Source organism: Pinus tabuliformis, chromosome 2_2 (assembly GCF_031772625.1).
Source record: "Pinus tabuliformis cultivar Carrire ecotype Pingquan chromosome 2_2, CPIR1, whole genome shotgun sequence".
Taxonomy (NCBI): Eukaryota; Viridiplantae; Streptophyta; class Pinopsida; order Pinales; family Pinaceae; genus Pinus; species Pinus tabuliformis.
Genome location: NC_142300.1, coordinates 1,289,982,260 through 1,289,997,299, shown reverse-complemented (window position 1 = coordinate 1,289,997,299; position 15,040 = coordinate 1,289,982,260). Strand labels below are relative to the sequence as shown.

Here is a 15,040-nt window from a genome sequence, read left to right as displayed (position 1 = left end):
GTAAAGTCACTGACTTGCAACATCCCTCAGTCAACGATGAGGTTTGTTAACAGCTACGCTGCCAGTGGACAACGCGGTGTACCATTGGAATCCAGCCAAGCTGTTACAGCCATTCATGTACTATTGAGTGTGGAATTCGTCTTTCGGCGAACTGGATCTTTCCAGTTCTCATTATAACCACATGGAATGGAGGATATTTCTCACTTTCTTCCCTCACCCCCTAATTAACGCGACATCTGAGCTGTTGCCACTAATCACATTCACATCTTATGAATATAAATGCCTTGCCCCCCTCATCCCTCCACACAATTCCTTAACCTCCCCATCGCTACAGACATAAACACAGAAGTAAAATATCCCTACATACACTTAAATAGATTAACAGAGCACCAAAATTCAGGATGGGCAGTTACATTTCTTGCGCTTCCAAGTCTGTGCCTTCCACCACTGTGAAAGTCATCCATTGAAATGGAAGTGTTCAGGACCTTCAGAGGCGGATAAAGGCAGCAGAGCTGATGCTGGACAATCCACAGCACTTTGTATGCCACGCCAATGGCTTGCAGATCGGGCGACGGATAAATCCTCTAACGGCAGACGAAGAACTGGAATTGGGGCATCTCTATTTTCTTGTGCCATGTCCAAGCTGCATTCCGTACTGTCTGGGACAGACATGGCCGCCCTGGGATTGAAGGCCAATTCCGCCATGAAAGTTACAAAAAGACGAAGCTCCAGAGCCAGAGTACTCCCCCTCTTTGGTGAGCTCATCCGTCCCCTCTCGCCAGAAATGAAGAGTGATGTATTGTTATTGGATGAGGGGAAACAAAGTGGTAGGGCGCAGGAGGAGCAGCTTCCGGTGCCGAAGCTGAATTTAGAAGACGATCCAGAACTGTTAACGGCCCTTGCGCAGCTGAGATTGAACGCAGGCAAATGCTGGAAGCCAAAGTTGGAGACCATTAACGAGTTCCGGCCAACACTCCGGGATCTTTTGCAGTCGAATATTGAGCAGCAGAATTATTGAACACATTGAATCGGATGTTTCTTCCAGAGCATGGATCAATCCTTTATATTGATCCCTGAACACACACACATTCCTCTGCGTCTGTTGGAATTGTGGATTGTGTACCAACACAACTTTTACCCGTCTCAACAGATTTGAGGATGTGCCAAAGATGTGAAGAGGATATTGAATTACAGACAGTCTCTTCTCTTCATGTACAGAAAACTTGTATTTATGTGGGGTATTTGGGGTCAAACATTCTTCGATTCTTTTATTATAATTATAACTAGCAATTGTCCCAAAAGGTACAAAGAGAGGCCGATAGGATTATTAAATTAGAATTGTTGAATTTTTCTAGAAGAGTTAATTGGTTTGTGGAAAACCTTGTTTTCTTGGACTGGATCATTGAGCAATTACTTTTCTTTAGATGTTTTGTTTATATCTATATTACAAAGAACACATTGAATGTCTTATTTCATTTTAGAGTAAGTTAATTACCCAAAATCAAGAAACCTCTATAGATGGCCAAGCATTCACTAAGAATACATCTCATTCATATGCAATACCAAATCCATCTTTTCTTTTCTTTGAGTAAAATTTCAAAAGCATGAACTATGTGGTGTCTAGTACCGAGGCACATTTTCCATTTGGTTTTGAAAAAATCACGTGCCTAATCTTCCTAACAATATTTTGCACATCTCTATATGCCTTCCCCACCAGCAACACCAATGTCTATAAGAAGAATACCTACAACAATATCTAAGGCCAATCATCCTTTTAGTGGTTGACGACGCCTTTCTAACATGGCCTATTCACTCAAATTCCAATCCATATCTACCTATATTTTCACCTCGCCATTATTATAAACCACATGTTCCATTGTGGGTAACACCAATTATGTCTAGTCATACACTAGTTTGGTCATCTTTGGTTATTATAAGTCCTTTCATGGCTCTGAGGCTGCGTCAAGGTAGTTGTCGGGGTGGTGTGACAAGAGCATCCACTTCTTGATGTCGGTGTTTATTTGGCTAGAACTCTGTCACTTACCATTTTGAATCTATTCCACCTAAAGTGAGGAATAATATCCTTCAACAGGGAACAAGGGAATTTGGTGGCAGACCATATTTCTTTGATATTGAAATCATTGGAAACATCTTCAGGTGGACTCCCGAGCCTAGGAAGTTTCGCAAACGAAGACTTCACTTTCTCTATTCAGTGGCTTTGCACCGTCAACTCGAAACCAAGGCAACTCCAATGCTCATTTTCAAGTCATAATATTAGACTAATAGTCTATTATGTCACTTGGTCACTCACTTTTGTATCTGCTATGTTTAGTTCTCTTATGTTCTATGGCGATCCATATGTCTTAGAATTCTATATATGAACATTGTTTGGTTAGAATTCCCACCAAGCATCAATGCAAGTAATTGTCAATGGCTACATAATTAAACAATTTCCATATATTTTTTGATGTCCTTTTTGGCTAAACCTCAATGGAGGAGTAATGGTTGCTAAATCCAACTGTTAAGGGGACCCACGGAGTTTTTGGGAAAACATTTTCTCTTAACGTCTTTATTTAACTTTTTAACTCATAACAAAATATACTTCTTTAAAACACTTCTATTAAATTTTGTAAATACAAAACTAAAATTGTAAAATAAATAAATATTCATTTATTTATTTATTTTAATGATGTGAATAACCGCCATCATTATTAAAAAAAATAAAAAACAAAAATTATATAAAACTTTACGCTTATGATAAACGAAAATAGTTATAATGATTCACTGGTAAAATTCAGCGTAATCGATTAAATCATCCTCTACTTAAATAGAAAGGGAACGAAGCACATATTAGAATACCACGAAATTAAATTAAAGTCGTTTTATTGTTTTGAAACCACACATTTTAGATATAAAGACAGGATCAAATAGCGCTCAATTTCAATTTTTTTCCCTTCCGAATTTAAATAACTTCCAATTTATACGAATAATTTTGTATAAATTCAACTAAAACATTTATAAACTCAGCTCAAACATCATGCGTCATACGAGTGATAAACATGTGTGAGAAGGTTCACCATCATGCAGTTATTTACTGATACGGTTCCCCTTCAAACCTTCTAGGAAGCTCTCAATGTTTATATCCGAAGATCCTCCTCTTCGCACCGCAGTCCTCGCATTGTCTCTTAGAGCCTCGACATTTTTCTTTACCTCCGTCCCTTCGTCACTGAACAATTTTCTGATAGTTCTGGATATCTCTTTCTTTAGTATCAGTCCTTTCCCACCACTCAATCTGTATCCAATTTTCCATTCATCGACCATGAGCTTGCTGTTGGTGAATTGATCCGCCCAAAATGGAAGCCCTACCATGGGAACTCCACCAGCTATGCTTTCAAGCATTGAGTTCCATCCGCAATGAGTAACGAATCCCGCAACGGACGGATGGGATAACACTTGCAGCTGATTGCACCATGGAACAACGAGCCCCTGCCCTTTTATCTCATCCAGAAAACCGTGGGGTAAGCTGTCTGAGACTGTTGAAGAGACTATGTCTGGACGAAGAGCCCAGAGGAACAACTGTCCGCTGTCCTTCAAAACCATCGCTATTTCCTCCAGCTGAGCTTTAGTCACATGAACCATACTCCCAAAGGAAACGTATAGAACCGAACGATTAGGCTTTGCATCCAGCCACTCGGAACAGTCACATTCTGTCCAAATGCTCGTTCCAACTCTCATGTCCTTGGAATGTTCACCGTTCAAAAAACCAGAGGGAAGCAACGGACCAACATGCAGTACCGGAGGGTTCAAATTCACTTCCTTTCTTTCGAGATCGTCAAAAGAATTGCCAAGAACAAACTGCGCACAGAACAAACCACAACAGCGAGCAGAACCCATTAGAGAATTTCAGGGTATCCAGCGAAGAGTGAACCCAATTAGAATTATGGGTATCCATACCAGTTTAAGGAAGAAACTATTGGTAAGAATCGATATATTGAGTTGGAATCAACCCGAGAGCCGAACAGCCAAAACTTTTGGTGAAATCCTGAGCCTTCTGACTGCCAGAACCCGCGTGTAGGTGAAACAATACCCCTGCAGTCCAAAAACATGAATTTAGTTACCATTTGTAGAAAGAAATAGAGAAATATATATATATATACTTAACAACTCTTAACTAGAGAACAAAAACGCATGTGTTTATGACAATTTGAAGGAAAATAAGCACCTGTCGGGTTTGGGGATTAAGTCTAAAGAGTTGGCGGCAGGTCGTTTTAATGGGTGTATGAGGTATATAATTTAATACTAATTAGCGCTGGCCAAAAAGTCAGGAAGAAGAACAGTGCTTGCCAAAAGTCAGGAAAGAAGAATAGCAACAACAATTGACAAACTAAAGAAACGGAAAAAGCAGTAAAAATGGGAAAAAGCAGTAAAAATATCTTGCCATGTTGGAAAAAGCAGTTAGACTTCAAATCAACGGTTGAAAGTGTCTCACCTGATCAAACGAAGCAGGATAAAAGTGTTGATGAAAAAGTTGATGCATAGGAAAGCCTATCAGCCTAAATATATATTGGGGATGGTTGTGCCTGTATTTTTCTTGTTGCAATGGTTATCTTTATCTTATGTGATGATTAAAGTATATTTAAAATTCACAAATAAAAAAAGGGCAATAATCTTACAAATCATTAAATCGATTTTATATTTAATTTTTTTCCATTATTTTGATTTTTTAATTCGTTAATATTTAAAATTTTAGAATATTTTATTTAATGATATTTAAAATTTTCAAATATGATTTTTATGGGATGGTATTTTAAAATACGGATAATGAAATTATAATTAATTTTTGGGGAAAGATAATTATTTAGATATTTTTGAATTTTTGTTTTTGGTTAAAAAAGTATTAAGAAAATATGACTCTATTCTTTTTATGTATAATTAACTATTAATTTAATAATCATTTAAATTTATATATATATATATATATATATAATAAAAATTAAAATAATTATAAAATAGTTAAAACCTTTATGTAAATTCATATGTCCCTTTAACTTAATAATAGTGTAAGTAACTATTAATTTAATTATCGTTTAAATTAACTTATTTTAATTTTTGAATTAAATATAGTTGTGCCCTGGGTCCTGTCCAACTAACGGTTTCCCAGTCAAATTTAGCCGTTAGTCAATATAGTCGTTGCCTGGTCTAAAATTATAGCCGTTGGATGTTCTGCTCTGACTATTTAAAAATGCAAAGCTAAATCTGATTCTTCAACTTCTTGTGACGATGAACCACTGGTTGCTTCGAAACGGTCGACAAATGAAATATCATGTGATTTACGCCGAAAAATCTCTCATAAACTTGATATGGATCACAAAAGTCTCAATTCAAAAAATATGACCATAATTTTTAATGATTTAGAAAAGTATGTATTGTGACAAATATTTTGAATTTGTAATTTAATTTAGGTATACATGACATTTTAAAGAGAGTGTTTTTCATTTTAATTTTTTTAGAGTCATAAAGATAATAGAATTATTTGCCCCAAATATTTTAGGAATTATCTAATGGTTTGTTTCATTTTTGGTGAGAGTTTCTTTTTATTAGTAATGTTGATTTTCTCTCTTATTCTATAAAAACTATGAAATACTATTGATCTTTTAGATTAGGCTTGACCACCTTGTTTGTAATATTTTAATTTTCTTTTATCTCCTAATTCATATTTGCATTTAGGATTGTCCTTAAATTTGGATGTAATAATATTTTTAATATTATTTGTTTTGCAAAAAGACTTCTTTCTTTATTTTCCAATGATTTACCCAAAAAGTGACATATTTATACCATCTCCATCTATAGGTGGTTTTGGCTAGAGTTTCAAGTAATTTTTGGGAACATCATTATGTCCTTGTTTTTGGTCTTGTTCTTGTGCATTAAATACATCATCATAGCCATGCCTTCAATGGGAGAAATGCATGCTTCTCAGAGGATGATATGATAGACTATATTTCCTTTAATATTGATTATCAACTATGAAATTCTTTTGGATACCTATCTTTCTCTAAAATTCTTTAGAAACACTACATCCCCAAACTTCATATCCATATAAGATAATGGGAGTAACAAGAGTCTTCAAGAGGAGTTTTTTCTTATCCCATAGCTAAAGATTCTTTAGAAACACTACATCCCCAAACTTCACATCCATATAAGATAATGGGAGTAACAAGAGTCCTCAAGAGGAGTATTTTCTTATCCCATAGCCAAAGATCTGCTAATTCACAATTGTTTTTGAGCTCATAATAAGCTTTCCACAATCCATTCATCTTTTTTTTAGTGATATAGTTCCAATTGAGCTTGTATTGAGTATCAATTTTGAGATATTTTTAGGAAGGTACTTCCTCCAAGCTATTGTCGTCATATACAAAAATATCATAGTTGACTTTTTTGGATTAGATTATCATCATCTTTATTTTGTTAATATGTAAAGTCATACACATACTCGAGAATAAGTTTTTGAGGATTCTTAGTTGCTTATCGAGGTCATAAGGACACCTAGCCAAATGAACAATATTATCGATAAAAAAAGAAGGATGGTGACTATACTAACAAGAGTTCTATCAACATCACTTGCATCTTCCAAACAATCTTCTAACTTGTCAGTGTATATGGCGAAAATGATATGAGACAAACGACAACCTTGCTTGACTCCTATATTACAATGAATTTCTTTCAACCACCCCTCAATGTTCTTAAACTTAGAAATAACATTCCAGACAAATTTACCACAATAGTTCTCAATTTGAGACGAATTTTTACCACTTCTAACCTATTTCGAAGGTTAGTCTTGGGCACTATGTTAAAAGTTTTTTAAAAGTCAACAAAATAATAAAGGAGAATGACCTTATTATTGTAATACTCCTCCACAATGATCCTAAGCATAACAAAGTGGTCTACAATTGAATGATAGCCTCTAAATTTAGCCTATCCTTTTGCTCTTTTTTGGTGGCATTCTAGCCAAAATTTGATCTTCTTTTCCATTATGTATAGCTAGGCTAAAATGTGCTTAATCATAATGGTCCTATAATTAGACGGATTGTTTTTATCGCCACTCTTAAAAATATGTATAAGAAGGTTTGAATTCAAATATTAGAGAATCCTTGCTTGATTGCTAAATTGGAGAGCTTGTGTATGTCAAGAATGATGATAGTCCCTCTATTTTTTAAGATTTTAGCTTTGTAGCCTTCAATTGAAAAAATTGCTAAACAAAAAAAAGTGAGGAACTTATCCCTCCCTAAGAAGAGATAATTAAAACTTGAAGCTAGTAGATATTTGAAGATGTGAATATGATTATTAAGTGATTGACGTAGTTGTGGTGAGAGAATTATCATTTTGTTCGTTTGGCATATGGTTGTTAAGAGATGAAGTCATTTGTGGTTAGAGATTTGCTTTTCTCATTTGTTGAGAGTTGTTATTATCCATTTCAAGTTAGTTGTGAATTTGTGCATGTCTATGAGAGACTATTGTATGATGATAATCTCATATTTTAATGTTCTTTTAAATTAATGTGTTCTACAAGATATAGATCAAAAATGAATAAAAATAACTAGGAAGTTAGAAATTAGAAACTTGTTTTCATGTGAGTTTGGTTTACTTGATTCAAAGTATATGAACTAAATTCTGATTACACATATCAAAATTTTTGCATCTAATATCGTTGTGTAAAATATATCTTATAAGGAGATTCACCTTTAATTTAATTTAAATTGAACAAATTATTGTTTCTTTTTCCCAATAATTTTGTAAACTCGATGTTTTCAAAAAGTTCCTTTATTCATTTAACTATGTAGAACACACAAGCTAATTGTTTGATTGTCAATCATCATTTTTTTTCTTTAGAATTGAGTTTATTGATTATTTTTAAATAAATAAATATAGCTCATTCAAGTGTAGATAAAGTTATGCAAAATTTATGTTAAACTAAGGGAAGAAGATCATATTTACTCATAGATGTTGGACACCTCATCTGCTAAGGGTTGGTGTCATGGAATGTGAACAATAACTGGAGTTCAAGTGACCTTGGAATATGAAACCAACAGTCATAAGGATGCATTATAAATGCATATATTTGTGAATGATAAAGTATTCATAATTCTAGTTTATTTTCCTATCCATTCCATGTGTGTGTTTAACATGGTATTACAGCGCATGACTCTCGGAACATCCCTGTCAGTCTAAACCATTAAAAGTGATCCAAATGGATCCTAAAAGGCTCAAAATCCAAAGTTGTTGGATTGGTGTGGAACCTGAATGACTGTGTAGTGCTCGTCGTTCCGGCATAACTTGTTTGACATGAAACATACTTGGTATGCTCCCAGAAACGTGTTCTGTCTGTTTTCTCAAACAAGAGAATTTGGCGAAAAAATGAGCAGCATTGTACAGTCAAAAATCCGTACTCCTGTCGTGGCAAGCTAACTGGGCTGCGTACATGGCAGTGACTGTGCTGATTTGACCTTCGACGAATGAAAACTGGACACGTAGCAAGGTGACTGTGTTGATTTGACCTCTGACAAATGACAACTAGACATGCGGCAGGTGCCTAGATGGCATGTTTTGATTTGGTTTTGGGTGGCCAATCAAAGGTTTCCATTTAGCATGGCCAGGGTATGCCACATGAAAGCCCGAGGGCCACCAAAATTATGTTGAATTCTGGACTACACTCCGCAAGATTCGACCATTGAACCTCTTGCTAACCAAACTCCTCTCTTACCAACATGTAATGTTTGTTGCTTGTTTATCATTGGTGGGGAATTTCTATTTAATGTTGAGTGTGTTTGGATTGGGGGGTGGGGACCGTGGTTAACCCCCGACCCTGGTCCACGGACCATGGTTAGGGGCTAACCACGACCCCCAAATATCATTAAAGTTTAAACCACCACAGACCGATGGCATTTAACTCTAACTACGCCCATGTGATTGCCAACGAAACCGTTGGCGTAACCGTCGCCTTGTCCACCAAACCATAACCGCCTCTGCCTAAACCGTAACATGTGACATGGTTTGATCGCTGATGTTAAGACCGCTAATCAGACCCTAACCACCAGTGCCATCGTGAACGCTAAGAGCTGCCATGTGACAGGATCCTAAACCACTGGGTCGTGTTCATTAGCAGAATATCGCCAAGCGGAGGAGTTAAGGGGCCCAACCTTGGTCGCATGGCCGCCCACATGACCCCAGTAGAGCATAAAGGGGTCCGACCAGCTGGGGCGAACGTTTAGCCCTAGCTCCCGGGCACGTGGCCCCACATGTGGCCACTTTTTTCGGAGTTAAGGCCTTAGAGGCCATTTAAATGCTTTGACAATTTTTCCCATAGTTGGCATAATTAGCGCTCCGTTAGCCGATATTGGGGTGAAATTGTAGGAACAATGCCAGATTTTTGGGAAATTGTAGAGCAACTAACATAAAGGCCTGGGAAGCTCATACCTTCTGGAGTTTTTGGTCTTTTCAGGAGCAGGAAGAGGCTAGACAAACATTTTTGGGTCTTCTGAAGCTAATGGAATAGGTTTTAGAGCCATTGGAGCACTTCTGAAGAGACTTTTTGTAGGTTTGAGTCTATGGGTGCTAGGATCAATTAGTGGGTTGAATAAGTTTTTAAAGGCTTTTGAAAATGGAGAGGACCTTTTTGGGTTTTTCTAGTATTCATATGTTTTCTACAACAGTGGTCACATATATGGTGTAGCTCATGTTTCTCTTTTCTCATTATGGCTTGTTGAGGAAATTTATCTTTTAGTACTTTAAGTGAATTGTTGTACTTCTTATGCTCATAGTCAAATGGAGTATGGGGTCTTGATTTGAGAGCCATTTTCTTGTTGATTGTTTCATGAATGACTGTAGGTTTTCATGTTTTTAGAGTGAGATTTCTTTGCAAGAGAATGTTTCCTTGAAGGGGAAACTAGCCACTCTTTATGTCAGCACACTTTATGTAGGAAACGATACTGATCCTACTCCTTCACATTCACAGTCAAAGATTGTCAAATGGCAACACTATGATTGAGGTGGTCATGTGAAATATCATTATTTTGATCTTCAACCTTGTAAGCATTGTGATCAACACACTCATCATTCAAACAAATTCTTCAGAAACAAGCCTCTTGCAAGAACAAAGATTCACCTTGGATGGATCGCTTCTTGGTAATGGGCTTCAACAACCAAGAAGATATTTAACTCATACCACATGATTTGTTCTCGAGTATTAAAAAATCATGCAGTTGATATCTCTTCGTATTCCCACCTTGTATCTGACAAGGGGGGAATTGATGATCATCTACAAGCTTCAAAGATAAGTCAACCAAGCTTGAGCCATAGCCTAAACTTGCTTCCTGAGCCTAGAGCTAGAGTCAATGATGCAGGAGCATCTAGCTCACCATGACCGGGTGAAGTCTCTGCTAGGTTGGAAGGTTGTTTGAGTATTTGGATTGTTTTTTCTATGATTAGTTTATCAGGTCATGAGATAGGATTTTATTTTATTTTACTTTTAGTTGCTATGTTAGTCAAAGTTAAATGGTCGGTTAGGGCTGTTACGGACCAAACAGTAATAAACAGTAGTTTAAAAAATTGATCTGTCAACTTAAAGAGGAAAAGACAAAAATTGTCTAAATAAAGATCTTGTAATGTCAACCGAACTGTAGTTACAAAACCATATCATTTCTGTTCAACTGAAAGCAATGGCAGTTTCAATTAACTGTAACCAAAAATGTATAAAAGCAGCAATGTAAGACAAGAGAAAGGTTCAACAATTTCATAATAAAGAAAAAAGCAGAAACAGATCATATTTCCAAACTGTCCATCTGTATCATTGCCTATTTACTGTACCACTGTATTTTCATTTATTGAATTGTTAATAATAATGCTAACAGACAGAGAACGACCACTGTAAGGTCGTGTTTCCTTGTGTTCTTGTCGAACAGCAAGCAACATCGAATTCATGCATATGTCCAAAAACAGAGCAAAGAACAAACAAATTGAGCCACAGTCAAAACGGTGAAATACAGCAAGACGACCGAGAGGATAAAGAACCGGAAATAGAGTGCTGGAGAAAACAAACCATAGCCAAGGTACTTTCGAACAATTATTCATAATTTTCATAAGTAAAACAGATATAACAAAATTATGTTCCCACTACTGTTGACCGAGAAATATAAATGTATTACATGCGTTTATAAATAGAAACAAGTGCCGAGTCCACAGAGTGGACAAACCCTAGCCTAGGGTTTGGTAACAGTGAACATCCATAAACTGAACGAACAACCAACCAGCACAGAGACTAAAACCAGATTGAAGTTCATTTTCAAAAGGGATTTAGACCACACACGAAGGCAGAACGGCGAGCTACAAACCCTACAGAAAATTAAAGACCCTAACAGTGCATTGACGGACTTAAGAACCAGAGCCTACTGGCAGAGGGTTGCCACATTTGGGAGACCGAACCCAGAAGGAACCCGCGTACCCAGGTCGAGCCATTGACCTGCACATAAAAACAGAGCACATTCAATACATCTGTATAGTGAGACCTGAAGTTGAAGCAAAAATAGGAATAAGAGGGTTCTATAAATTACCTAAGTAAGCCGGACCAAGAAGTTCGTGGAGCAGAGTCGTTGACAAATCGACAGAGCTGAGACAGAAGGAGCATTTATGGTCAGTGTCAACGCTAGAAGAGGGCCAAATTGAATTAGGGAGAGGATCATTTACCTGTTTAGAGCCGTGGAAGTCCATTATCTTGTTACCTGAATTCAAAGGCGTCAGAAGTTAAACCATTTCACACACCGAACAGAGACCAGAGGCAACAATAACAATAGCAGAGGCAATAAAACAATAGCAAGGGGCGATTATTGGACGAGAGACCAGATTCTAAAACCAAACCATAGAAGAATGACAGGACGAGACCAAGGAGCTTACCATGTGAAAAGAGTTCGAGCGAGCACACCTCCAGAGCCAGAACAGACTCGAGCCACAGGAGAAATCCACAGGCAATCACATAACCAAGTTTGGAAGGCCAGCATTCACTCACAGCCGCACCCAGAGGAAAAACAGAGATTGTCATATTTGCCAGAGCAAGAACCATACAGTGTAACCAACAAACCCTCGCAGAAACCTCACAGCAGAACAGAAAAATCGCGAATGACCAGGAAGCCAAAGCGTTTTGGCCAAAGATCAAACAAAGGGAACCAGGCCCGAGGATCGTAGGTAAACATTGAATTCAGCATTAACTCACTCCCAGTTGCCAAACAAATATCTACTGACCATATTGCATACAACCACCGAAAATAACAACCAAATCTACCACGTCATAAAGTCCGACAACAGGTGTAAAGCCGAGAATACGTGGAAGTGTCAGCCAGTGTGGGTTGGGTTACATCAGAGTGGCATTAGAGTAATTGTTTATGTTAGTAGGAGGAATGGAGAGAGGAAGGCGGGGTCGTGGCAGAGGAAGGATTGAGAGAGGAGATTAGAGTTATTGCTACCCGTTTGGAGGCAGTAGAGGCAGGTAGACGAAGAGATCTGGAAATAGGCAATGACAGTGAAGAGGAAACTGAAGTAGCAGCAGATGGACCAGAAGGTGAGTCTGCAGAAGTGAGATTGTTGAGATCTGTTTTGGTAGCAAGCAGTAAACCCAAGCCAGAACTCCCGACTTACGATGGCAGCCTGTCTATCGAAGTTTTATTGGATTGGATCAGTGAGATGGATAAGTATTTTGAGTGCGAGGAAGTCAGTGAAGACCGCAGAGTTAAGTTCATTGTGACGAAATTGAAGGGACACGCAGCCCTATGGTGGGATAGTGTCCAGAACGAGAGGAAAAGATTGAACAAGGCGCCGATTAAAACCTGGTCAAGGATGGTGGCCAAGTTAAAAGGCAAATTTCTGCCGAGGAATATTAGATTGCATTGCACAGGCAGGTGCAGAATCTGAAACAAAAAGGATTGACGGTAAGGGAGTACACAGAGGAGTTCTATCGAGTGAATTTGCGAGCCGAATATACAGAGGATACAACAGAAAGAACAGCCAGGTATGTTAATGGGTTAAGGTTAGATATTTTGGATGAAATCAGCATTTTGTCTCCAAACAACACTGAGGAAGCGTATCAGAGTGCGATGAAGGCTGAAGAGAAAATTACCAGAAGGCAGAATGCCTGGAGAGGACGAGGAGCCAGCAGGGGGAAAGGCCAGTCATATGGCAGAGGCCAGACTGCTAATAGCAATGAGGAAGGTAGCAGTTCCAAAGCTTCCAGATCAGCCGACAAAGGTGACAGCGCGAGAGGTGGTAGGTCATCCCAACGAGGTAGGGGAAATGGTCGAGGTAGAGGGGTTGGTTATCAGTGTTATAGGTGTCATAAATGGGGACATCGATCATTTGAATGTCCAAAAGCAGACCATGCTGGACAGCGGGGAGCGTATGTGGCACAACCAGAGGAAGCAGCGGCACCTCCCCAAGAAGCAGAAAATGCTCCGGAGATAGGGGAAGCTCTAGTGCTGCATAAAGTGTTGTTAAAACTAGTCAAGGAGGTCACCGAACAGACGCAGCGGAAGGCTTTGTTTAGAACAATTTGTAAGTCGCGAGGTAAGTGTTGTAAGTTAATTATTGACAGCGGTAGTACTGATAATTTAGTGTCCACAGAGATGGTGGAAAAATTGGAGTTGAAACGCTTGAAGCATCCCAATCCTTACAGAGTTTCATGGCTGCAAAAAGGCCATCAGTTGTTGGTGGATGAACAGAGCGAGGTAGAGTTTCAAATAGGCAGATATAAGGACAAAGTTGTTTGTGACATCATGTCGATGGATGTATTTCACATACTGCTTGGCACTACGACAGGAAAGTGGTACACGATGGAGTGACGAACTGTTATAAATTTGTTAAGGATGGAATCAAGCATATGCTTGTGCCCATCAAGGAAGAAGGGACAACAAAGACTAGTGAACCAAGAACATTGTTGGTTAGCGGAAAACAGTTTCTAAAACAGGTTGAGGACAGTGAGATAGGTTATGCAGTTGTAAAGAAAGCAAGGACAGTATTGTTGCATACAGAGGTATCAGATTTACCTATGGAAATCCAGAAAATGTTGCAGAAGTTTACAGATATAGCTGTAGATGACTTGCTAGACAAATTACCCCCCAAACAGAGCATAAGTCATCATATTGACTTCATACCCGGAGCCAGTTTGCCGAACAAAGCGGCATACCGAATGAGCCCCAAAGACAATGAAGAAATTAGGAAGTAGGTGCAAGAACTGTTGGACAAGGGATTGATAAGGGAAAGCTTAAGCCCTTGTGCTGTTCCAACGGTCCTCACTCCCAAGAAGGGAGGAGAGTGGCGGATGTGCACCGACTCAAGGGCCATCAATAAAATCACCATCCGGTACAGGTTTCCACTGCCACAGATGGATGATATGATGGATTGTTTAAGCGGGGCAACTTATTTCTCTAAGATAGACTTGAAGAGTGGGTACCATCAGATTCAGATACGAGAGGGGGATGAATGGAAGATAGCCTTTAAGACGAATGAGGGGTTGTACGAATGGTTGATTATGCTATTTTGGCTAAGTAATGCACCCAGTACATTCATGAGGTTAATGAATGAGATGCTGAAGGAGTACATTGGGAAGTTTGTGATAGTATATTTGGATGACATACTTATTTTCAGCAGGACAAGGGAAGAACACCTTCAACATGTGCATAAGGTGTTGGAGAAATTACAGTAGAATAAACTGCTAATAAATTTGAAGAAATGTACTTTTCTGCAGAAGGAATTGATTTATTTGGGGTTTGTAATAGTAGAGAATGAACTGAAGATGGATCCAGAGAAGGTGGCAGCGATAGTGAATTGGCCATCTCCGAAAAATTTATTTGAGGTACGTAGCTTTCACGGATTAGCGAGTTTTTACAGGAAATTCATAAAGAATTTCAGCAAAATTTGTGCGCCTATGTTGGACACCATCAAAAAGGCCAGCTAGCCTTTTCGATGGACAGAGGTAGCGGAGAGAAGTTTCCAGTTGTTAAAG

General features: G+C 38.3%; 2 pseudogenes; one reads left to right on the top strand and one right to left on the bottom strand.

Annotated features, from left to right (window-relative positions):
* Positions 1–260: 260 nt before the first annotated feature.
* LOC149198196 (uncharacterized) lies at positions 261–1,312 on the top strand (annotated as a pseudogene).
* Positions 1,313–3,087: 1,775 nt separating this feature from the next.
* LOC149198195 (UDP-glycosyltransferase 86A1 pseudogene) lies at positions 3,088–3,894 on the bottom strand (annotated as a pseudogene).
* Positions 3,895–15,040: the final 11,146 nt, after the last annotated feature.